The sequence below is a fragment of the Dendrobates tinctorius genome, unplaced genomic scaffold, assembly GCF_039654945.1.
Source record: "Dendrobates tinctorius isolate UK_male_01 unplaced genomic scaffold, ASM3965494v1 ptg000314l, whole genome shotgun sequence".
Lineage (NCBI taxonomy): Eukaryota > Metazoa > Chordata > Amphibia > Anura > Dendrobatidae > Dendrobates > Dendrobates tinctorius.
This window is the reverse complement of record NW_027361981.1, coordinates 369,128-394,544: the sequence shown is the minus strand read 5'-3', so window position 1 is coordinate 394,544 and position 25,417 is coordinate 369,128. Positions and strand designations below refer to the sequence as shown.

The 25,417-nt window shown below is 42.9% G+C and overlaps 1 protein-coding gene across 2 annotated transcripts in view; it reads left to right on the top strand.

Moving 5' to 3' along the window:
- Positions 1-25,417, top strand: part of KLHL5 (kelch like family member 5) — a 148,487-nt gene that overhangs the window by 5,877 nt on the left and 117,193 nt on the right. The gene's annotated exons all lie outside the window — the stretch shown is intronic.

Sequence of the window (25,417 nt, the reverse complement as noted above, 5' to 3'; positions counted from 1 at the left end):
CAGCTATATTCCATTTTGTTATTTTTACAGAAAAACGTCGGTTGTTTTCCGAAACAATATTCTAATTATTTCCGTTAGATTTTTATGGCGACAAATGTCATCGTTCTATCCAGGGGGATCCGTTTTGTTGCGGCGCCGTTGTTGGTATTCCTGTTGTCAGCCTCTGGCTGTTCTTGACGCTGCTATTTCTATACTTGAAGCCTCTGTATAAGGCTACAGTCACATGATCAGTATCTGGAAGCCAAAACCCGGAGTGGGTGCTAAATGCAGAAGTGGGGACAGCTATCACCCACTCCTGGTTTTGGCTTCCAGATACTGATCTGAAATACTGACCACATACTGACTGTGTGACCGTGGCCTTAGGGCTCGTTCAGACAAGCGTATAATCGGTCCATAGCCACCTTAGATTATACCAGGAGAGCACATGGACCCATTATAGCCAGCGTGCACGGCCTATTTTCTAGACGGACCTACGGTCTGCATGGAAAAATCACATCTTGCACTACTGTGGTCTGTTTTATAGCCTAGAGTAATGCCTGCAATAAAAGGCAGCATCAGCCTCCATCCACGATGCCTACGAGCACACAGAAGCCCCAATTTGTGACCGTCAGTCGCCCTATTTTCAGGATGCAATTAAAAGAATGGAACGCGTTGGCTCAGTGGTTGGCACTGTATGGTGGCTCAGTGGTTGGCACTGTATGGTGGCTCAGTAGTTGGCACTGTATGGTGGCTCAGTGGTTGGCACTGTATGGTGGCTCAGTGGTTGGCACTGTATGGTGGCTCAGTGGTTGGCACTGTATGGTGGCTCAGTGGTTGGCACTGTATGGTGGCTCAGTGGTTGGCACTGTATGGTGGCTCAGTGGTTGGCACTGTATGGTGGCTCAGTGGTTGGCACTGTTGCATTGCAGCATTGGGGTCCTGGGTTCAAATCCCACCAACAACATCTGCAAGGAGTTTGTATGTTCTCCCCGTGTGTCTGTGGGTTTCCTCCCACACTCCAAAGACATACTTTAAGGGATTGTAAATTATGAGCCCCAATGGGGACAGCGATATAAGCTTGATATATCGGTATATAAGCTAAGCGTGATAACTACGGTAACGTCACACGCTTCTGGTACAAAAAGAGTAGTATTTTCTGTTTGACCCAGAGTGTGAAGCCACATGAAGCTCCACAATCACTCGCCGCGTTCTTCACTAGCATGTGATATTGCTCACTGTGTGTGATATACTGTGGACAGGCCCATCACCCAGCGGCGGACATATTATTGGCCCAAGATGGACCCAAGAGGTAAGGGGGCTCAGCTCAACTGCAAACAGCTGCTGCCAAAGGCACATGATGGTAAATTGTTATTCTGCACAGGGACCTCTTCTGTCGGTGTCCACCGCTGCCAGAATCGGTGTGTTCATGGGGCTTTCCCATGAATTGTAAAATCTTCAGCTGACTGTATGCTGGTACTTGTAGTTCTAAAATGGCCTTACGTGGCTTGCTACTTGTATATACAGGGTGGCCATTTATATGGATACACCTGGGTGGACCATTTATAAAGTTGGATCCAAAATGGCCGACTTCAAAATGGCCGCCACGGTCACCACCCATCTTGAAAAGTTTCCCCGCTCCCATATACTAATGTGCCACAAATAGGAAGTTGATATCGCCAACCATTCCCATTTTATTTAGGTGTATCCATATACATGGCCCAACCTGTAGTTGTATTTAAAGAATATACAGTATATACTTAATGATTGACAATAGTCTCCGCTGTCACTTGTTCTGATAAAAAAATAAAACTAGTGCTGTAATGGCCGTTGTGTACACTCAGGCTCTTTCTAAAAGGGAATATGTCATCAAAAAGTGACTGATGATTGAAATGTTTGTATTCCGTGTATTTTTTTAAAAACTTTTTATCAGTATAAAAAAACAAAAAAAAAAACAAAAACCCTAATAATCTTACAATTTTTCACACTGTCCATTAGGGCTATTTTACCCTTTAACTTCCTGTGCTTTTAGCAAGAGCTTACATTTCCTTATCAGAGGCAGGACTACAGTGACAGGTAATACCACAATACACAGCTGATGGCACAGGATCCACCAATCGCTGCTCACCTCACACTCATTAGAAGCTTCAATACAAAAGTTAGTGTGAGTGTGGTCATTCCTGCTATGTACACATGTTGTTTCCTGAAACAACACAAAGCTAAAGTCAGTAGCGACCCCAGCGATGTGGCTGGTGAGATCTGCCTGTGTGGCAGCTCACTAGCGACCACTTAGCGATGCACCAGCGATCCTGATCGCGTCATATCGCTGGTCAGGATCACTGGTGCATCGCTAAGTGTGACAGTACCTTAACTCTTGATCGATCAGACATTTCTGAATGCAGCGATACCAAATGTGTGTTTTTTTTATTTTGAATGAGGCAATTTGAACTATATATATATATATATATATATATATATATATATATATATATATATAATTTTTTATTTTTTTTTAATAGATATATACTTATTGTATGTGTATATATATATAATATAAAAAATATACACACTTTACTGGCTTCAATAGTCTTGTTGGGAGATCACTTGTGCTACATTGATTGACATACAGGTAGAACTAATTTCACCTGTATACAACCTCTATGCCCATATCATTAACTCAGAAACCTGAAAAGGGTGACAGATTCCCTTTACTGGTGACTGCACACAGATCTGTGAGTGGGAAATTTGTACATTGTTTGATCTGCAAATATTTCCAAAACAATGGGGTCTGCAGGCTGATTTCCGTGGGTGTTGTACATGAGCTTTGTTTAATATAAATGTCAGTTTTCCTGCTCCTTTTATCGGGGTACAATGCGCCTCTTCTAATATTTATGTACAAGTTACAGCAAGTAACAATGGTGTATTGATGTCTGCGATGGCCAAAACTTGTATAAAGGGACCAGTGATTGACAGTCAAAATGGGGAAAAATCAACAACACCGAATTGCAGCCGAACTTCTTATGTCACCCTAAACACAGATTATTTGGGTTGTAAGTAAAAGCTGCATGACGTGAGAACCAGAAAAAGAACAAACGCGAAACATAAGCCCAAGACAGAGGTTAAAGGAGTTGGCTACGTAAGCCAGCATGTTGATCAGATGATTGTTGTTGGTCTGGTTTCTCTTGACGCTCGGAGATCCGCTGTTAGGCCGTGTTCCCATTTAGCATAAACATTGCATTAAAGACATTGTGGAACTGTGCATTTTTTTTATTTTTTGTATCTTTCCATTTAGTCTTCTATGGAGACCCTGATAAACTGCGTATAAAACAACCAGATGTGGACTTCTGCACTAAAAATCATAATTAACAAAACTGCATCAAAAGGGAAAATACCGTACTTAAAAAAAAAAAATATAAATAAATAAATAACAAAAACCCACAACAAACATGCGATAATCAGAGCAGATTGCTACTCTGTATTTTGGTGCAGACACCTGTAGGAAAAAAATGCAGCATTTCCTCCCATAGGAACAATGCCTCAGAATTGGGGAAAGCCAAGTCTGGCCAGACATTCGGATAAGTGACTGTTCATGTAATGTGTGGTCAGTAGTGATGAGCGAGCGTGCTCTGATAAGGTGTTAAGGTGAAACAAGCCGGGAGGGAGGGAGGTAAGCGCTTTGGGGGCCATCATGGTGTATAGAGAGAGCTGGGGGCCAACTAACTTTATAGAGGAAGCTGTGTGATTGCACCATAGCTATTGGAGCTATTGTAGTCTATGTACGAGGCCTATGGGACATTTTACGCTTTTTAGGGGGGGCTATGATATTGAGTAGGATCCTATAAATCCCTTAAAGGGATGTCTTCACAGAATGACTGATCAAACCAAGCACAGGCACTATGTGCATCATGGCGTGACCAAGCAGTTAAGTGCATCTTTCCACTTGTTTTCCATCTATCTCTGCCCTTCTTTGACAACTCTGGGTTTACAGAGCCAATCAAAGATGTGGAGGGGGGGGCAATAGAAGGAAAACAAGTAGGTGGGAATGTGCACTGAACTTTTTGGCAATGGTGTTGTGCAAAGAGTGCCTGTGCTTGGTTTGAACACTCATTCCTTGCTAACAGTTCCTTTTATAAGGAATTTATCAGCAGGGTTTTGCTACCTCATCTGAGAGCAGCCTGATGTAGGCAAAGAGAAGCTGAATCCAAGGATGTATCACTTAGTTTATTGGGTGCAGCCGTTTTGACAGTTTTTAGATTTGGCAATGAATCAGAGCTCAGGAAGCTGCACTCCAGGCTCTGTATATACAGTGTCCATAGACAGTGAGCTGCAAATCACAGGACGGGGCGTGTTCGGCTAGCATGCGCACAGTCCCAGCAATGATAAGCTCCTGGTGATAAAACAATTACTGCAAGTAAAGCCACAGAGCTTGATAAGAGAGGAGTCCATGAATTGTTTTAACCCTTACTTCATGCTGTCTTTAGATTACATAGTAAACATCTGCTGACAGATTCCCTTTAAGGAGCTGACTCACCATAAGGACCCTGCGCATAATTCTACTTAATGTTCTGCATCTCCATAAATACAATCTGCTTTAATACACTTGTATTTTGTGGAAGAAAATCTTGCCTTGAACTCCCCATTGCAGGAAAGTAGGGCAGAGTACCATAAATCATTTATGTCTGCCGTGTGCATAATCTGTGCAGCCGCAAAGCCAATTTTCCATAACCGTGCTGTGCCAATTATTTATCCGGCACAGTGCAGCGCCTTCGTGTGACACTATATACACCAAAAATTGTTATATATATATATATATATATATATATATATATATATATATATATATATATATATAACAATTTTTGGAATACGTATGGTTAAACAGAATATTAAAATACTCAATCACTGATTTATTAATGTTTTTTGCTTTTGCAAAGCACAGGGCAATATGTAATATTGATTTCTATTGTGGTGTCTTGAAAGATTTATGAGTCCTAAAATGGAAAATTCAGTTGATGGCCATTTATGTAGTTTATTTTCCTAAAGTGTCAAATATCCTTTTTATGCGTCTTTCCCCTTATAAAAACAGATATCGGACATCAGTAATATTCCAGATGAAAGACTATAAACAGAAGTCAGAAGAACCATGAGCCATTTTATGCTTGACTTACAGTAGCTAAACACAAGAGTCCTCAATTAGCCTCAGACTGGGTTCAGGTGTCCGTAGTTCACGGTCAGTGTACATACCACAATGGTCAGTTTGGCCGGAGGTTTCCCGACCCAAACTAATAGGCCACGTATATGCCCATGAGGCTACTCGTTTGGGTCATGAGATCGGTGGTCACCCAGACCGTGAAATACAGCTGTCCAAACCAATTCTGATGCGGAGTCCTGGAATTAAGGAATGCAAAACACAAGCCGCGGAGACATCATCACATGTTTCTCAACGCAAGCAATGACTAGCCAGGTCTTTCCCCGGGAAGGAACAACCACGGGAAGGGCAGTCTCCAATGAAGGAAACCACCTATGCCAAAACATGGTATCCATCCACAGACAGCTGTTTCGGGGTATTGCCCCTCATCAGTGTGGAGTAGGAAACTGGCTAGTAGGAGCAATGCCTAGTAAAAGACTGTGAAAACTGAGGATGAATGAACTCATGGAGATCAACATCCAACACTGCGGAGACACCATCACATGTTTCTCAACGCAGTGATTCTAGAGCAATGCCCCCATCCCTTATGGGAAATCTGCAAAAACATGCAAAACACAAGCCACGGAGGTGGTTTCCCTCATTGGAGACTGCCCTTCCCGTGGTTGTTCCTTCCCGGAGAAAGGCCTGGCTAGTCATTGCTTGCGTTGAGAAACATGTGATGGTCTCTCCGCTGCTTGTGTTTTGCATGTTTTTACATATTTCCCATAAGGGATGGGGGCATTGCTCTAGAATCACTGCATTGAGAAACGTGATGGTGTCTCCGCAGTGTTGGATGTTGATCTCCATGAGTTCATTCATCCTAATTTTTCACTGGAATTAAGGAATGACTGGAGTAGGATTGTAGGAAATCAGCCCATCTGTATTTGCCTCTCTCCATCCTATGTTTTTCCTTTTTCTTCTCTTTCTTTGACCAATAATATCTGTATGACAGCCAGTTTCGTTCAAGGGCATGTGTAATTCTTCATTTTCCCTCTTGAGGCGCTGCAGGTGACCACAGTTGCTGCCAGATGTCTCCGCAGATTGAAGTTAATCACTGGGGTTCCAGTAATGGAACAAACTTCCGTCGGATTATTTTTGTACACTTTTCGTATAAACTGGAATTTTCCAAATCACACCTCCTTACCAATGAATTTACTGGCAAGTTCCTTGTTAAATACCTTAGAATTTCCAAGCCACCATATCGGATTCTGCCATACTTGATCCAGTTCTTTCCCAAGCTCCCAATCACTGCCTACACAGCGCACCATCAGATAGTAGTGACGGACTGGTGCTGTGGCGCCTCGTCTTGTCACCACTGTCATCCCACATATCACAGCACTATCAGCCGATCAGTGGCTCTGCGGGTGACGTGGCGCCATTGCTCAGGCTGCTTTGCTCCCACACAGGATGTTACAAGCTTTAGTTGGAAGTCTCACACCTTGCTTCTGTGGTGTGACATCTAAGCTTGTCTTCTGGGCCTGAAGCAACCACCGCACAGGAAAATATGACATTGCATAGAACTGCAAGTAATGTCTATTGCTTTATTTGTACTCACAAAGTTATTAGTGAATGTTATTTTCAGTGTTACATAGAACTGCAGGTAATACCTACTACATTTGCAGAAAGGAAAATGTGACCTTTAACTTTGGTTACTGTTACTTTTAGGGCTCACTCACACGAGCGTATAAATGGGACGAGTGCAAGGTGAGAAAACATCACATTGCACTCTGACCAATGTTAGTAAATGTGTCAGTGCTTATCTGCAATTTTTTTACTCAGCCCTAATCGGATTGAAAAAAAGAATCGCAGCATGCCGCGAGTGGATGTGAGGATTGGATCTCACGCGCCAATGCAAGTCAATGTGTGCAAGAAAGAAAAATAGGACGTACCGCAGGCCATATTTTTAACTCACTCATGTCAAAAGAACCACAAAATTTCATCACCCAAGTACAGTAAATTCCCAGCCCGAAAACCTCAGAATAGATGTCCTGTAATTTCAGAAGCCCCCCTACTTATAATAAAGTGGCACCCTCTTAGTGCCTTTCATGTGAAACTAAAGGGTGTTTAGTTTTGTTTAACATAATTAATAAATGAAAATGATGTGGGGTCCCCCCTATTTTTCATAACCAGCCAAGGTAAAGCAGAGAGCTGTGGCCTGATATTATCAGGCTGGGAAGGTTCCTGGTTGTCGAGCTCTTCCAAGCCTAAAAATACCAGCCCGTAGCTGTCCCAGATGTTGTGCATTACTGGGTTAGTAATGGGAGTGTATCTAATAGACACCTTTGCATTACTAACCTTAGGGCTTGATGGTAGATGTGATTATTTTTTTACTAATCACAGCTGACATCAACCCCAACTACCATTAGCCCAATTGCCACCGCGCCATGGCAATCGTGTAGAGTCAGGCAAAGCACCAGAATTGGCTCATCTAATGTGATGTGTCACTTCTGGGGTGGTTGCAGACTGGTATTTTTAGGTTGGGAAGGGCCCAATAACCAGGGACCTTCCCTGCCTGAAAATTTCAGGCCAGAGCTGTCTGTTTCACCATAGTTTTTTTTCTTTGTTTTTTTTTTTTTAATTTTTACCTATTCCTCAAGGCAAAACTTCTCCAGCTCCTCCAAGTTAGATGGTTTCCTCTGATGATCAGCAATCTCATCTGACCGTAGTACCTTCCTCCATACATTTGGGGAGTCTCTCATAGGTCTTTTGGCAAACTCAAAATGAGCCTTACAATTTTTTAACACTGTATTTTGCAAAGTCCATCCTCCCCTCAACTTGGACAATATATCTCCCTATCCCTGCTGCTGGATGGTGTTTTTTGGGCGATGAGCCGTATTGGTTTGACGATAGATATAGCATTTACATTAGTGGCCAAAAAGTTCAATTTTGGACTTGTCTAACCACAGCACCTTCATCCATACATTTGGGGATTCTCCCATATGTCTTTTGTGGACTTATGGACAGATACTCCAGTCTCTGCTTGGGAACTCTGCAGCTCCTTCAGGGTTACCTTGTCTCTGTGCTTCCTCTCTGATTAATGCCCTCCTTGCCCAGGTTGATAGTTTTGGTGGGTGGCCCTCTCTTGACAGGTTTGTCCTGGTATCATGTTCTTTCCATTTGATGATAATGGATGTGATGGTGCTCCGGGGGATCATCAGAGGTTGGGATTTTTTATTTTTTTTTTTATAACCCAACCTTGACTTGTACTTCTCAATAACTTTGTCCCTGACTCCTTAGGCCTGTTTCACACTTCAGTTTTTTTGTGTCAGTTAAAATCCGCCAATGGCGGAAAGCGCATCCGTTGCTAACTGATGTGAACGGATGGCACCGGACTGTTGTTTTGACAGATCCGTTGAATGAAGAATTTTAAAGGAACCGCAGCCAGAGAGAGAGAGAATTTTTTTTCGGACTTCAGGGTTAAATTTCCGGCTGACTTCCTTCCTCCGGGCATGCGCAATGTAAAATGCGGATCCTGCAACAAAAAAAAAAACGTTGCATGGTCCGTCCAGGCATGTCGGCGGACGCAAAAAATTTGGCGGATCCGCAAAAAAACGGATCCAACGGATGGCCATCCGTCAAGATCCGCCGGTAATGCAACTCAATGGGGAAAAAACGGATCCGCCAAAAAAAATGGCAGATCCGTTTTTTTTTTAAAAAAAACGGCGGATTTTGACTGATGGTCAAAAACGGAGTGTGAAACAGGCCTTAGGAGATCTCCTTGATCTTCATGGAGTTTGGTTAGTGATGACTCTTGCTTAATGATGTTGCAGCCTCTGTGGCCTTTCAGAAAAGGTCTGTGTGTGTGTGTTTTTTTTTATATATATATATATATATATATATATATATATACTGACAGACATGAGGCACTTAAGCCCCCGTCACACTAAGCGACGCACCAGTGATCCCGACAACGATATGACCTGGTCAGTATCGCTGGTGTGTCGCTACATGATCGCTGGTGAGCTGTCAAACAGGCAGATCTCACCAGCGATCAGGACCAGCGACAATGCGGGTAACAAGTGCGCGCGTCACTTAGTTACCCGCTGTGTACCGTGGATACCAGCGTGCTCGCGCTTGGAGCTGGTATTCAAGGTAAACAGCGGGTAACTAAGCGACGCGTGCGCTTAGTTACCCGCTGTTTACCTTGGATACCAGCTCCCAGCGCGAGCACGCTGGTATCTACGGTACAAAGTGGGTAACTAAGCGACGCACACGCTTAGTTACCCGATATTTACCTTGCATACCAGCTTCCAGCGTCTGCTTACAGCGCTGGGAGCTCGCTGATGTTCTGCAACACGCAGCGATGCGCGCTGGCCAGCGGGAGACCAACGATCAAAAAATGGCTCAGTACATTAGAGCACGATCAGCGATACCCGGCAGGGGGGCGGTCGCTGATGTGTGTCACACACAGCGAGATCGCTGGTGAGATCGCTGTTGCGTCACAAAACTTGTGACACAGCCAGCAGCGATCTCACTAGCGATCTCACTTAGTGTGACGGGGGTTTTAGATTGCACACAGAGGGACGTCCTGTCACTAAGCATTTGACATATGAAGGGAATTGCTTGCACCAGAAATATTTAGGGGCTTCGCCGCAAAAAGGGTGAATACATATACAGTGGGTACGGAAAGTATTCCGAACCCTTTAAATTTTTCACTCTGTTTCATTGCAGCCATTTGGCAAATGCAAAAAAAAGTTCATTTTTTTTCTCATTAATGTACACTCTGCACCCCATCTTGACTGAAAAAAAAACAGAAATGTAGAAATTTTTGCAAATTTATTAAAAAAGAAAGACTGGGGACTGACGGCAGAACTAAATCCACTGCCATCACTCCGCTACACTAAGCGGGCAGCAGGGATAAGGCCAGGGCAAGGTTCCCTCCGATAGCGGGGCCAGCTCTTCGGGAACTCCGGAGGTCCTAGGCGCAGGCAGTGCTGAAATCCACGCGACACGTGGCCTCTAACAGAAGCGGCTGCGGCAGGCCGCACTGAATCGCGGAGCACATGCTGGAGTACCCCACGCCACATAACCGGATCGCAAGGTAACTGGGGCAGCTACATACCTGCAAAGGAACGGGAGTGTGGACCGACATATAGAGGTATAAACTGCAGATGAGCTGCCCTCTGCTGGACGTGGGAATGGTGGTTCCTTGAATGTGAGGCAGATATTCAATAGCGATGCCACTACCAAATTTACACGAGCTCATTAGGTCTCTTTTTCACTATGGAAAAATTCGTAGCCAAATCTTGAAAATCAAATAGACCCTGGACTAGGCACCAGAACACTACCTCCCCACCTAAGATAACTGCTGATGCAGAACGGGAGGATACACAATCAATTGCTCAGGCCATTATAGATATTCTAATGCCGAAAATAGACTCTCGATTGGTGGCATTTCAGTCGACTCTGGATGCAATTGTCACCCAGGTTAACACACAAGGGGCGCGCATAACAGCTGCAGAACAAAGAATGTCAGATCTGGAGGACATAGTTACAGAGCTCTCCGGGAAGTTTGACCGGAGTGATAAAGATGTCACATTTCTTCTAGATAAAGTCGAGGATCTAGAAAACAGATCTCGGCGTAATGACTTGAAACTTATTGGTCTCCCCGAATCGATTAAAACGCCTGATTTGATGGGTATAGTGTCAGTCAGAATGGCTCCCGAAGGCACTAAATTTACCACTGCGTTCAGGTGCTCTGAAGATCGAGAGAGTTCATCGCCTGGGCCCTCCTAGGTATGACACGGATTCCAGACCACGTCCGGTAATCTTCAGGGTCCTGGATTTCCAAGATAAAGTCAGTTTGCTATCGGCATACAGGAAGAAGCAACCATTATCCTATGAGCATCATAAACTGTTTCTCTTCCAGGATTATTCGGCTGCGGTGGCAGCCAAACGTAAGGCTTTTAATCCCGCATGTGCCATTTTGGTGGGAAAAAATATTTGTTTTGGGCTACAATTCCCTGCAATTTTATGCTTTTCTTTGAATGGGAAAAACGATCTTTACAGAGCCGGAAAAGGCTTTACAACATCTGCAAGCAGATAGTCAAGCTGCAGTGCAGTCCTCGGATGAGACCTGATGAATGCAATTGATGTTCTTCACCATTTTGTCACCTAGCAGGGTGGTGTCGCTTTTGTTGCTTTGTCACTTTGTTGCATTTGTGTTTTATCTTGTTAAGATATTAATCTCTTTTCTTCAAGCAGGTTCACGCTCATAATTACTTTGAGCATGGTTCTTTGCGGGTTTAGACTGTTAAGGGTGGGGGGGTGGGTTCCTGCATGTGTTCATCGCACCTTTTTGTCAATGCGGCCTCTACGCCCACTCGCTGGGATGGGTGTGGGGTTCATACGAATCTGATATTATTCAGGAAGGTAACACCACGTTCTGGTATAGGTTGATAGATAGATAATGGTAGTACTTCTCTGTCCACAATGCATTCAATATATTGGTGCTCTTGGAATGTGAATGACCTAAACACGCCAGTCAAAAGAAAAAAGGTTGTATTACTTACAACACTCTAATTTCCATATAGTTTTCTTACAAGAAGCTCATTGGGTAAGGGATAAGCATCCATCTTTATTTAGCAAAAAATATCTGTGTGCTGAGGCATCGTATTCCAAAAAACAGAGGGGGGTGGCGATACTTATCAATAAATGTCTCAATTATGATATTTTGGACACTTGGGAGGACCCAATGGGGAGAATTTTAATAGTCAATATGAAAATAGAAGGAGTTTGCTATAACCTGGTAAATGTCTACGCACCTAATGGCCCAGATTCGCAGTTTCAGACTCAGTTACTCTCAAAGTTGGCAGGTTGGGACGCAACCAATTTGATAATTGGGGGGATTTTAATGAGGCACATGATCTATCTATGGATAGATCAGGATTACACAGTCATGGAGCTACAATACATGAAGGTCTCATCCAGAGGCTGATGGATCATTTGGGGTTGACGGATATTTGGCGGTGGCAGCATCCTACTGATAAGGATTTCTCGCACTACTCTCATGTACATAATACACATGCAAGATTGGACTATTGGTTATTGGGCTTATCGATGGTGTCCCTTGTTGTAGCGACAGATATCTTGGATATTCAGATATCTGATCATGCCCCGGTGGTTTTCAAATCTAGATTGGTAAATCCGGCATGCAAGGAAAGGAGCTGGAGGTTTCCCTCTTATCTATACTCGTCTGATGATTTTAAGGCTTATTTGCAGATGTCGTGGAACACATACAAAGAAGACAATAGGGAGCACTGTGCTGATCTTTATTTTGGGCCGCCTCTAAGGCAGTTTTAAGGGGACAAGTCATCTCCCATGATGGGAATAAACGGAAAAAATTATTAGAGGCCACGTTAGCAGCTCAGGAAGACTTGACCCAGGCATATAAAAATTTTAAACATTCTAATACCCCCGCAAATAAACAAAAATTCATAGTGGCTAAAGAGACTGCCGAAAATATTGAGCATGAGAGAGCGTTGTACAGTCTAGATTATCAAAAACACAGGATCAGAGAAACCTGTTTAACTCACCTATTACCATTACGGAGCTCCTGTCAGCCATTTCTAATCTTAGGATTTCTAAGGCATCGGGTCCAGATGGGTTTAGTGGAGAATATTATAAAATCTTAGGCCCATGGGTAGGTACACACCTACCGTGTTTCCCCGAAAGTAGGACCCCCCCGAAAGTAAGACGGGGTGGGGGTTACGGGGGGGTCCTTCAATGTAAGGCCTCCCCCGAATGTAAGGCAGGGTTGGGGGCCGCTGTGAAATGTAAGGCCCTTACCTTTGGGCCGCCGCTGTCCCCCATTGGGTCCCCAGGCTCCAGAGGTGTCCTCAGGTGCAGCTGGGCGGGTCCAGCGCTCATGGGGTTAACTCGCCGTGTTAACCCCGCAATCCGCCCAGCTCAACATCTCATTGGCCGCCCCTGTTCCCCACGTCACCGCCGGCCCCCGGCTCGAGCACTGATTGGTCCAGCAGCTCGGGCTGTAATTGGCCGCCCCAGCCCCACGTCACCGCTGTTTCCCTGCTGATTGGCACAGCGTTCCCTGCAGCACAGGCCTTCCGCACCCACAGCCGCACCGCAGAGGAAAACGTCCAGCATTTAAAATCCAAGTAGGGAAACATGTACTGTATAGGGTATGGGGCTGTGTGCAGTGGGATACGGCACTGTTATGGGGTGTGGGGCTGTGTGCAGTGGGATACGGCACTGTTATGGGGTGTGGGGCTGTGTGCAGTGGGATACGGCACTGTTATGGGGTGTGGGGCTGTGTGCAGTGGGATACGGCACTGTTATGGGGTATAACAGCATGTTAATAAATGTTAATTTATTGGTTAAAAAGAAATTGTCATTTTTTTTCGGCTAATGTAAGACCTCCCCCGAAAGTAAGACAGGGTGGGACTTTTTGGGGTAAAATTAATGTAAGATAGGGTCTTACTTTCGGGGAAACACGGTAGTTGAGTTATTTAATGGAATCATGAAAAAAGGGTTATATTCCAGATTTAATGAGTCTTGTATTATTATGCTTCCTAAGCCTGGGAAAGATCCACTGCAGGTGGAGGGATACCGCCCAATCTCACTGCTCAATGCAGATTTTAAACTCTTGACAAAAATATTGGCAACCAGGGTTCAGCAAATTATTCCTAAGTTAATTTCACTACCTCAGACGGGGTTTGTATATGGAAAATCAACCTATAATATAAGAACAGCAATAGGCACTATATCTAGTTGTAGAGTCAATAAGGGCAAAAGGAACATAGTGGTGGGTCTTGACGCAGATAAGGCCTTTGATAGTTTCCTGGAATTATTTACATGAGTTGTTGGAGCTCAGAGGGTTTGGGTCATGGTTCTGCAATGCTATTATTATATAGGGACCCCACATCTAGGCTTTTTATTAACACCCTGTCGGTGCCCTTTGCCATTCGGAGGGGCATGAGACAGGGATGCCCATTGTCTCCATTATTGTTTAATTTAGTATTAGATCCCTTGTTGAGAACTCTTCAAAATATGCCGGATTTTCATGGGATTCCTACAGGGAACACGAAAACAAAATTATTGGCTTTTGCCGATGATATTTGATTATTTATTGCCAACCCAACACAAGCTATCCCAACCATAATTTCGACAATCGAAGAATTTGGACATCTTATTGGCTTTAAAATAAATTATAATAAGTCAGAAGCATTAGCGATATTTAGGGAGGGCAGAATAGCTGAGAGCTGGCTTCCCTTTCAGTGGAAGAGCGAGTCTATTGGATATCTGGGCATTAGACACCCAGCGGATCCACATAAATTGTATTGCCTTAATTATAGACCCATTATTAATAAGGTTACTAGCCTCCTCAACTCCTGGAAACCTTTTATCTTATCTTTTACCGGGAAATGTCACTTAATTAAAATGATGATTTTTCCTAAATTATTATATTCAAACATTACCACTTCTATTATCCAAATCAGACATTAACCTATTGAATAGGACATTTCGACAGTTTATATGGGGAATGGGGGCCGTTCACGCATTGGGTTATGTAAGTTACAACTTCCAAGATCTGAGGGGGTCATTAACTTCCCTGATATTGCTAGATATAACATAGCAGCTAACTTGCGATATGTAATAGATTGGATGCGGGGAACATCCCACGTTGCCAATACTCATCTAGAGGGGCAGATTTATCCACATATATCTTTAATGGCTTTGTTATATCTGACTAATGAAGAACTCCCTGATGAAATTAGAGATCATCCGATACATTGGCAAACTATTTTGTCCTGGAGAAGAGGGAGGAAATTGTGTAATTTGGGAGGTAGATTGTCACCATTCCAGCCTTTTCTAGGTAACCCACTATTTTTGAAATTATGGCACAACAGAAGTGTGTTTTTGGGGTGGATCTATTAGACCATAGTTTCTCTACAATCACTTTTGACGAGGCTGTGTCCCGTTATCCTGTATTTGAAGGACGACCGTTCTTATTCCTGCAGGCACGTAGTCTGGTTCTTAGGTTTGTGGCTAGCAGACAGAGAGATGGAACAGGCGATAAATTGGACACTCTTCTCAGAACGGGTAGGTCTCATTTGGTGTCAACTAGCACCATATATTCCACTCTGCGGAAAGAATGGTCTTGGGATGCTAAAACTTCGGGTCCAGCGAGATGGATAAAGGATATGGAGGGGTTGGAGATATATTAGAAGCTACTGAGACACAAAGGAAAGTTATTCCATATAATAGTTATACCGATATGGCCATATTATTACTGCATAGAGCTTATATTACCCCATATGTCCAATCCAGAATGTCTCCTACAAATTCTTATCAATGTGTTAATTGTGGTTTACATAATACTGACATCTACCATCATATGTGGGGTTGACCTAAAGTTCAAAAGTTATGGCGAGATATTCACTCTGAGTTACAACAATTGAGTGGTTTTGAATTCCCTCTTACCCCACAATGGGCTATTTTTAATATTCTAGAGAAGACCCCAAGAGTATTACCAAGGCCATGTTAGTGATTTGGGCCTCAGCAGTAAAAAAAAGTATATTACATCAATGGTTAAACTCAAATGTTCCGTTAAAATCATTAATATTTAAAATGGACTGGTTGGAAACCTTGACTAACAAAGAAAGGTTAACAGAGAAGTTTTTCACCAGATGATCATTTCTTATTCCCTCCTTGGATACAGAGTCTAGGAACAGACTTGGGAAACAATTCAAGATCACCGGATGGTACTTGCTACAAAGCATTGGAGGACACGCACCAATTTAAGGAATCTTTTTAAATGATGACATTTGCAGGAAGGGGAGGGGGATGGGATAAGGGAAAAAGTGGGATTATGGCTTAATGTCATTAACATACTGTAATTGTTTGTACCCCTTTTCCTTGATAATTTAATAAAAACAGTTTAAAAAAAAAAGAAAAACTGAAATATCACATGGTCCTAGATATTCATATCCTTTGCTCAGACACTCATATTTAAGTCACATGCTGTCCATTTCTTTGTGTACCTCCTTGAGATGATTCTGCTCCTTCATTGGAGTCCAGCTGTATTTAATTAAACTGATAGGACTTGATTTGGTAAGGCACACACCTGTCTATACAAGATCTCACAGCTCGCAGTGCATGTCAGACCAAATGAGAATCATGAGGTCAAAGGAACTGGTCAGGGAGCTCACTCAGAGACAGAATTGTGGCAATGGACACATCTGGACAAGGTTACAAAAGAATTTCTGCAGTACTCAAGGTTCCTAAGAGCACAGTGGCCTCCATAATCCTTAAATGGAAGAAGGTTGGGACCACCAGAAGTCGTCCTAGACCTGGCCGTCCAGCCAATCTGAGCAATCGTGGGAGAAGAACCCCAAGATCACTGTGGTTGAGCTCAACAGATGCAGTAGAGAGATGGGAGAAAGTTCCACAAAGTCAACTATCTCACTGTAGGACTCCTCCAGTCAGGCCTTTATGGCAGAGTGACACCACGGAAGCCTCTCCTCAGTGCCAGGAATATGAAAGCCCAGCATAGAGTTTGCTAAAAAAACACATGAAGGACTCCCAGACTAATGAGAAATAAGATTCTCTGGTCTGTTGAGACAAAGATAGAACTTTTGGTGATAATTCTAAGCGGTATGTGTGGAGAAAACCAGGCACTGCTCATCACCTGCCCAATACAATCCCAACAGTGAAATATGGTGGTGGCAGCATCATGCTATGGGGATGTTTTTCAGCTGCAGGGAAAGGACGACTGGTTGCAATTGAAGGAATCATGGATGCGGCCAAGTACAGTGATATCCTGGATGAAAACCTCTTCCAGAGTGCTCTGGACCTCAGACTTGGCCGAAGGTTCACCTTCCAACAAGACAATGACGAAAAGCACACATCTAAAATAACAAAGGAGTGGCTTCTGAACAACTCTGTGACCATTCTAGACTGGCCCAACCAGACCCCTGACCTAAACCCAATTGAGCATCCCTGGAGAGACCTGAAAATGGCTGTCCACCAACATTCACCATCCAACCTGACGGAACTGGAGAGGATCTGCAAGGAAGAATGGCAGAGGATCCCCAAATCCAGGTGTGAAAAACTCGTTGCAACGTTCCCAAGAAGACTCATGGCTGTACTAGCTCAAAAGGATGCTTCTACTCAATACTGAGCAAAGGGTCTGAATACTTATGACCATGTGACATTTCAGTTTTTCTTTGTTAATAAATTTGCAAAAATTTCTACATTTCTGTTTTTGTTTTTTTTTCAGTCAAGATGGGGTGCAGAGTGTCCATTAATGAGAAAAAAAAGAACTTTTTTGCATTTGCCAAGTGGCTGCAATGAAGCAAAGAGTGAAAAATTTAAAGAGGTCTGAATACTTTCTGTACACACTGTACCAATCCAATTTTTAGTTATTTGATCTCATAAATTAAACTTATGCCTTTATTTTTCTCACTTCACTAACTTAGACTATTTAGTGCTGATGCAGACAAATCGGATTATAAAAATATATAAACACAGGTTGTATGTAGTGTAACAAGAGGTAAACCAAGGGGGTGAATACTTTGCAAGCCACTGCAGTTGATCAACGCTCATTAATGTGGCGTTGATTGATCCAAATCGGCATTGGAGTCCACATTTGGAGGCTCCTTTGCTGATTCAGTCATGCTGCTTTGTTTTTCTGGTAGAATGACAAGCATCGTAGCCGAAACCTGACGGAGTCAATGTCGATACAGAGTGATGGGGAATTTAGATTGTAAGTCGCAGTGCGGACGCCGTGGAATTAATGGCGTTATATAAATGAGTGAAATAAACGTAATGGTGAACGTGCGCAATATGTGATGGATTCGTCTCTGGCATGAATTCGATTTTCTATTCCTTATACCAAACAGAATAGCCAAATTTTGAAAGTTTGTATGAACCTATCCTAATGTGTGTGCCTGGCAGTGGAAACCATAAAAATGTATGGACTCAAGGTGCAAGGAGATGCATATGTTTGTTGTAGGGCATATTCTGTGTATGCTGCACTTCTTATGTTATATCTATTTCTTCTTTTTCACATTTCTCCTCCATTGTCTTCCTTACAGAAAATGATGTTTTTTGTTGATGCTTTAATATCTTTATATGAATCCACAGACCCATCGGAAACACAATATTTCCGAGTTGCCATTTTCATCTTCCGCAGATTCTCTCCTCAATATTTCATGAAGAGAGTCTTTACTCTTTTCCTGCCGTGGAAAACCACCCGTGACAAATGGTCGGTATGATGTAACCCTTAGAAGAAATATTGATTCTAACTGAAAACTTCTGACCTCAATAATGCCATAGAAAGCCATTAAAATGATTACCATGTAGGGGAGCCTGACATTTCCCATATGTGATGATCATGCAGATTTGTATCGCTAAATGCTTTGTTTGACGTCTCCTTAGGATTTAGAGATGTGACTACTCCTGATGTGGCTATTGATGTAGGAATGGCTCCAAGATCATGTGCGAGTTTTCCGAAACTATCCGGTTATTTTTCTTGAGGCTTGTATTGGTGTAATTTAGATTATTTTGTCATTCAGCTATTCTTATATTTTAATATGATGACTTTTTATGACCTGTTGTAACTTCCTAGAGTCCTACATTGCTATAAAAACAAAACTGTTAATGCAAATAAATTCACTGTCATGATCTGAAGTGATCTGACAGTTTTAAAAGCACAGAGTGAACTTTTTTTCCTTTTGGCAAGCTGCCAAAGTTACTTGACTGTCCCCGGTGGTGGTTAGTGGTATCACACCTTAGGTTTCAGTTTAATGTTCTCTGTAATTATAATTCAGGTGTGGGGCTCTATAAATTAGTCTCAGGGTGTGCAATCACTGCTGGTGATATTGATTCATTCTGAGTTGGTGAGAGCCTGGTGGAAGGATGGAGCTGAGGAGGAGTCCTGTGCAGCTTAGCCAGGGGGGAAGAGTGTCAGCTATGGTGTCTGGACGAAGGGCTGGCATGGCGTGGTGGGGTCGCAGTGATGGTGTCAGCGGGAAGTGTCTGCATGGACTGGTGGAGTGGCGACTATGGAGAGTGGCACTCACCATGTGGGACTTGGCTGCTGAGCTGGACTCAAGCATGCTTGACTTCGTGGCAGAAGCTGAACTCCTTTTTGGGACTCTGTTACTAAGCAGCAGCAACTGGTGGTGGACTCTGCTCCAAGGCTCTACTATGGTGAAGGATCCTGTTATGGTGATGGATCCGGGTGGAGGAGAAGACGCACGCAGGTGGAGGGCTCTGTTGCAGGAGCATAAGCACAGAGTATAAAGCTAAGTGGTGTCCCCCTGTATTGTCTCTTTCCCTCATGTGTGTTGTTAGTGCAGTGGTGGGATTAGTTTCCGCACCGACCAATTCCCTAGTGAGGGTTTAGGGTCAGGGCGAGCAAGGGCGTTGAGGTACACGTGCGGCGCCCGGTGCGGAACCGGCATAGGCAACGTTAGGAGTGCAAGGACTCTGGCTCAGGGGAGCTCAGGAGGTCTCCAATTCCCTTTTCCCTATCGCAGGGCCCACCATTGTTAATGTTTCCCAGGTTCCCCTTATTATTTAAATTCGCCGTACTGGAGGCGGGGTTTCCAGAAATTATATTAACGTGTAATACTTAAATTCGCCAGGTGGAGGCGGTGTATCCATCTGCACGTTTTATTATTTAAATTCGCCCCACTGGAGGCGCTGTATCCAGGGTCACGTGTGTTACGGGTTCGCATTGCGGTAACACCTGCGTCCAGACACGCGTGACCATGACATTCACCCTGTTTTACCAGAATTTTCCTGTATTTGGCCTTCCTCACACTATCAATAGTTTTCGTCCTGTTATTGGAACTCCCAAAGATAAAATAACTGAAAAAAAGGTCAGTGCAGGAAGGAACCTTTATTTGCAGTTTGCTACCCGGAAGGGCAGTGATGGACCTCGCACTGCACATGGAGGGGAGGAAGTTTGTGACGGACCCCGCACTGCACATGACCTAATGTTATCAAAGACTGTGTCATATCTGTGGGTTCAAAATGCTCACTGTAACCCTGGATAAAAAAAAAATCTTTAAGGTATGTGGTTTCCAAAATGGTGTCACTTGTACGGGGGTTTCCACTGTTTAGGCACATCAGGGGCTCTCTAATGTTCGCTAATTATTCCAGCAAATTTTACATTAAAAAAGTCAAACGGTGCTACTTTTCTTCCGAACCCTGCCGTGCGCACAAACAGTAGTATTCCCCCATAAATAAGGTAATGGCATGCTCAGGAGAAATTGCACAACAAGTTTTGGAGTCCATTTTCTCCTCTTACCCTTGTGAAAATAAAAAAAAAAGTTTGGGCCTAAAGTACATACATTAAAAAAATTAAATTCATTTTTTCCTTCCACATTGCTTCAGTTCTTGTGAAGCACCTGAAGGGTCAACCCCTTAACCCCCAAGGGTGGTTGGCACGTTAATGACCGGGCCAATTTTTACAATTCTGACCACTGTCCCTTTATGAGGTAATAACTCTGGAACGCTTCCATGGATCCCGGTGATTCTGACATTTTCTCGTGGCATATTGTACTTCATGATAGAGGTAACATTTTATTGATATGACTTGCGTTTATTTGTGAGAAAAAAACGGAAATTTGGCGAAAATGTTGCAATTTTCCAAATTTAAATTGTCATGCTCTTAAATCACAGAGATCTCACACAAAATACTTAATAAGTAGCATTTCCCACATGTTTACTTTACATCAGCACAATTTTGGAACCAAAATTTTTTTGTCTTAGGAAGTTATAAGGGTTAAAAGTTAAACAGCGATTTCTCATTTTTGCAACACCATTTTTTTAAGGGACCACATCACATTGGAAGTCACTTTGAGAGGTGAGAGAAAATACCCAAAAGTGACACCATTTCTAAAAACTGCACCCCTCAAGGTGCTCAAAACCACATTCAAGAAGTTTATTAACCCTTCAGGTGATTCACAGGAATTTTTGGAATGTTTTTAAAAAATTAACATTTACCATAACTTTTTATCACAAAAAATTTACATCAGATCCAATTTTTTTATTTTACCAAGGGTAACAGGAGAAATTGTCCTGAGTACGTTGATACCCTATATATGCAGATAAACCACTGTTTGGGCGCATGGCAGAGCTCGGAAGGGAAGGATCGCCGTTTTACTTTTTCATCGCGTTTGGAGAGCCCCTGATGTGCCTAAACAGTGGAAACCCCTCAAAAGTGACACCATATCGGAAACTAGACCCCCTAAGGAACTTATCTATATGTGTGGTGAGCACTTTGAACCCACAAGTGCTTCACAGAAGTTTATAACATAGAGCCGTAAAAATAAAAAATCATATTTTTTTCACAAAAATGATCTTTTCGCCCCAATTTTTTATTTTCACAAGGGTAACAGGAGAAATTGGACCCCAAATGTTGTTGTCCAATGTGTCCTGAGGACGCTGATACCCCATATGTGGGAGTAAATCACTGTTTGGGCACACAGCTGCGCTTGGAAGGGAAGGAACACCATTTGACTTTTTCAACACAGAATTGGCTGGAATTGAGATTGGACGCCATGTCGCGTTTGACGAGCCCCTGATGTGCCTAAACAGTGGAAACCCACCCCCAATTCTAACTCCACCCCTAACCCTAATCCCTACCTTAACCATAACCTTAACCACAAACCTAACCCTAACACACCCCCAACCCAAATCCTAACCGTAATCCAAACCCTAACCCCAACTTTAGCCCCAACCCTTACCCTAACTGTAGCCCAACCCTAATGGGAAAATGGAAATAAATACATTTTTTTTATTTTATTATTTTTCCCTAACTAAGGGGGTGATAAAGGGGGGTTTGATTTACTATTTTTTTTTTTTATTTTGATAACTGTGATGGGGTATATCACAGTGATCAAAATGTACCAATAGGAAAAAATCTCCGATTGTTGCCGGGTGGCGGACGGCAGATCTTGGCGGGTGCACTACGCATGTGCCCGCCATTTTCTCCAGGAAGAAGAAGCCAGCAGCCCGGGGGACTTCAGGGGGGATTGCAGTTTTTTGCAGTTGCCCTTATATCGTTAATAACGGCGATTGCAACACCGGGGTCGGTAAAAACCTACCAGAATCATGTTCTCTGGGGTCTCAGCTACCCCCAACAGCTGAGACCCTGGAGAAACTCCAACATAGGGGGGTGCTATAACCTTAAGCCTCAGCGCCGTTAAAAAGCAGCGCTGTGGTTTAAGCACCCTTTACTGCCACTGTTAAAAAAGCGTATCGACGGTCGTTAAGGGGTTAAATGTACCTCTCATCATTCTCACCTGCTTGTGCTGATCACCGGCAGAGCAGGGGAGAATGATGAGAGCCGTGTTCAGCACCCGGCGGCAGGGAACAGCGCTTACTGCAACACTTCTTCCCTGGTGCCCGTCCATGTGGTACTGATGCGGCACACGCATGCCACACGTGTGCCACAAGTATTACATACACGAACACTGACATCTCCAGTACCGGAAATATCAGGACGTGTGAAGGAGGCTTTATAGTTGGTTTTTATTTTTGGCAGCTGTCATACGCTAAAAGACGTTTTTTATTGCAAAAAATAGTTTTTGCATCACTACATTTTGAGAGCTATAATTTTTCCATATTTTGGCCCACAGAGTCATGTGAGGTCTTGTTTTTTGCGGGACGAGTTGACATTTCTATTGGTACCATTTTCGGGCACATGACATTTTTTGATTATTTTCAATTCCGATTTTTGGGCGACAAAATGAGCAAAAACCAGCAATTCCTGAATTTCTTTTTTTTTTTTTGGGGGGCGTTTATACCGTTCCGAGTGTGGTAAAATTGATAAAACTGTTTTATTCTTCGGGTTAATAGGATTACAGCAATACCTCATTTATATTTTTTTTTATGTTTTGGCACTTTTATACAATGAAAACTATTTAAAAAATATTTTTGTATCGCTTTATTCTGAGAGCTATAACTTTTTTTTTTATTTTTCCTGTGATGGAGCTGTGTGGGGGCTCGTTTTTTGCAGGGCAAGATGACGTTTTCAGCGGTACCATGTTTATTTATATCTGTCTTTTTGATTGCGTGTTATTCCACTTTTTGTTCAGCGATATTATGATAAATCATTGTTTTTGCCTTTTTTTCTATGGTGTTCACTAAAGGGGTTAAATAGTGGGACAGTTTTATAGGTCGGGTCGTTATGGACGCGGCGATAGCAAATGTGTACTTTTATTGTTTTAGATTTTTTTCATTCAAATATTTATTTAGCGATAGAATAAATATACAGTATATATATTTTTTTTACTTTGTCCCACTATGGGACACTCATCTTTTTGCAGTCTGATCGCTTCTATAGCATGCAGATGAAGCAGCATCTGCATGCTATAGAAGTTGTCAGCGATGCACACTGACACTGAGAGACTTCCTGATCATCACTGCGCATGACAGGAAGTTTCTTAGCTCTGGTAACCTGGATGTCATCATGACGACATCGGGTTACCATGGGAGCCATCGGGACCCCGCATCACGCCACAGGGTCTGCGATCCAAAGGCCAAGGGCTGTCAGCCCTCTGCCTTCTCCCGGAATGCTGCGATCGTGTTCAATCGCAATATTCCAGGGGTTAAAGGTCTGGGAGCAGTCTGCGATCACTTCTGGCACTTAGTGCCGGGTGTCAGCTGATCGCTGAGACGTACTATCCCGTCCATGGTCAAATAGGCCCAGGGCACATTATCGGTATAGTACGTCTCATGACAGAAAGGGGTTAATAAACTTCTTGAATGTGGTGCACTTTTCAGAATGGTGTCACTTTCGGGTACTTTCTGTCATGTAGACCCCTCAGTCACTTCAAATGTGAGGTGATCCCTAAAAAAAAATGGTTTTGTACATTTTGTTGGAAAAAAGAGAAATTGCTGTTCAAATTTTAACCCTTATAACTTCCTAACAAAAAAAAAAAATTGTTTCAAAAATTGTGCTGATGTAAAGTAGACATGTGCAAAATGTTATGAACTATGTTGTGCGATATGTCTCCTCTGATTTAAGGGCATAAAATTTAAAGGTATGAAAATTGCAAAGTTTTCAAAATTTTCACCATTTTTTTTTTTCACAAATAAACGCAAGTCATATCGAAGAAATTTTACCACTATAATGAAGAACAATCTGTCCCAAAAAAAAAAAAAATCTCCTAATCCGTGGGATCCATTGAAGTGTTCCAGAGTTGTAACCTCATAAAGTGAACACTGGTCAGAATAGTAAAATTTGTTTTGGTCATAAAGGTCAAAATTGGCTTGTCCATGAAGGGGTTAATATTAAGGTGTGAATTTGGCTAAATATGGCGTGTCAGAGTTGATTTGAGTCCACTAAAAAATTTAGCTGAACTTATTCATCTTTTCATAAATGTGGGTGACTATATCCTCTTGCTGCAGCATGCAAGTTGCATGTTGTATGCGACTCGCATTGAAGTCTATGGGAAGTGTGTCTCATGCGACTAGCAACCAGTGGCTGGAGATACAACACCTTTGGAAACGCATTCGACTCTTGCAGTATGTTGCAGGTCGCATTGCGACACCATAGGAAATCATTACATCCAACGTTGTAATGCGTCTCTGCAATTTCAATATCTCCATGAAGCACAGGCCTAAAGTAGGGTATGGTGGTAACTGTTCCAGGAGACCATTAAGATGTAGCTAGGCTTTCATCCAGGGCAAAGGTCTAGTTTGGTGCGTTAACCCTGTATATAAATACCTTCCTACCACCATCACTTCCAGTATATGACCCGGTATCCCCTTCTCCTCTCTTTGGCGCATATGTTCCTGGCTCAGAATATGTAATGCCTCCCTGGATCAATAGCTATTATAAATGATGATTTCTGGGGGTGGTGGGAGTTGTAGCTAACATGTCGTTTTGTGTTTTCGGCTTTCGCAATGTATACTGGCTTGCACTTATTTTTTTGTCTTGGGTCCAGACTGTAAATTTGTGAGTGCTTTTAACTCCTCTTCCCGGCTCCTATTTTGCACAACGTGGGCAGTATATGGCCTTCGCTTGGCTGTAGCCTCCGAACATCTCACAATTGTAGAAATGAGAAGCATATTGATCAGGTCCATCATGCTGAAATATTAATTAACCGTCCATTAGATGTAAGCAAGTCTGGCTGACTCTGAGGACAATGTGCTTGTCCTGGATAATCCTTTTCACTTCATGTACTGTGGGGTTTTTTACCGTTCGGCCAGGAGTAATGATGCTGAGAGAACGTAATTGTTGGTGCATCTGAGCTCTTGTGGCCTCAGAAG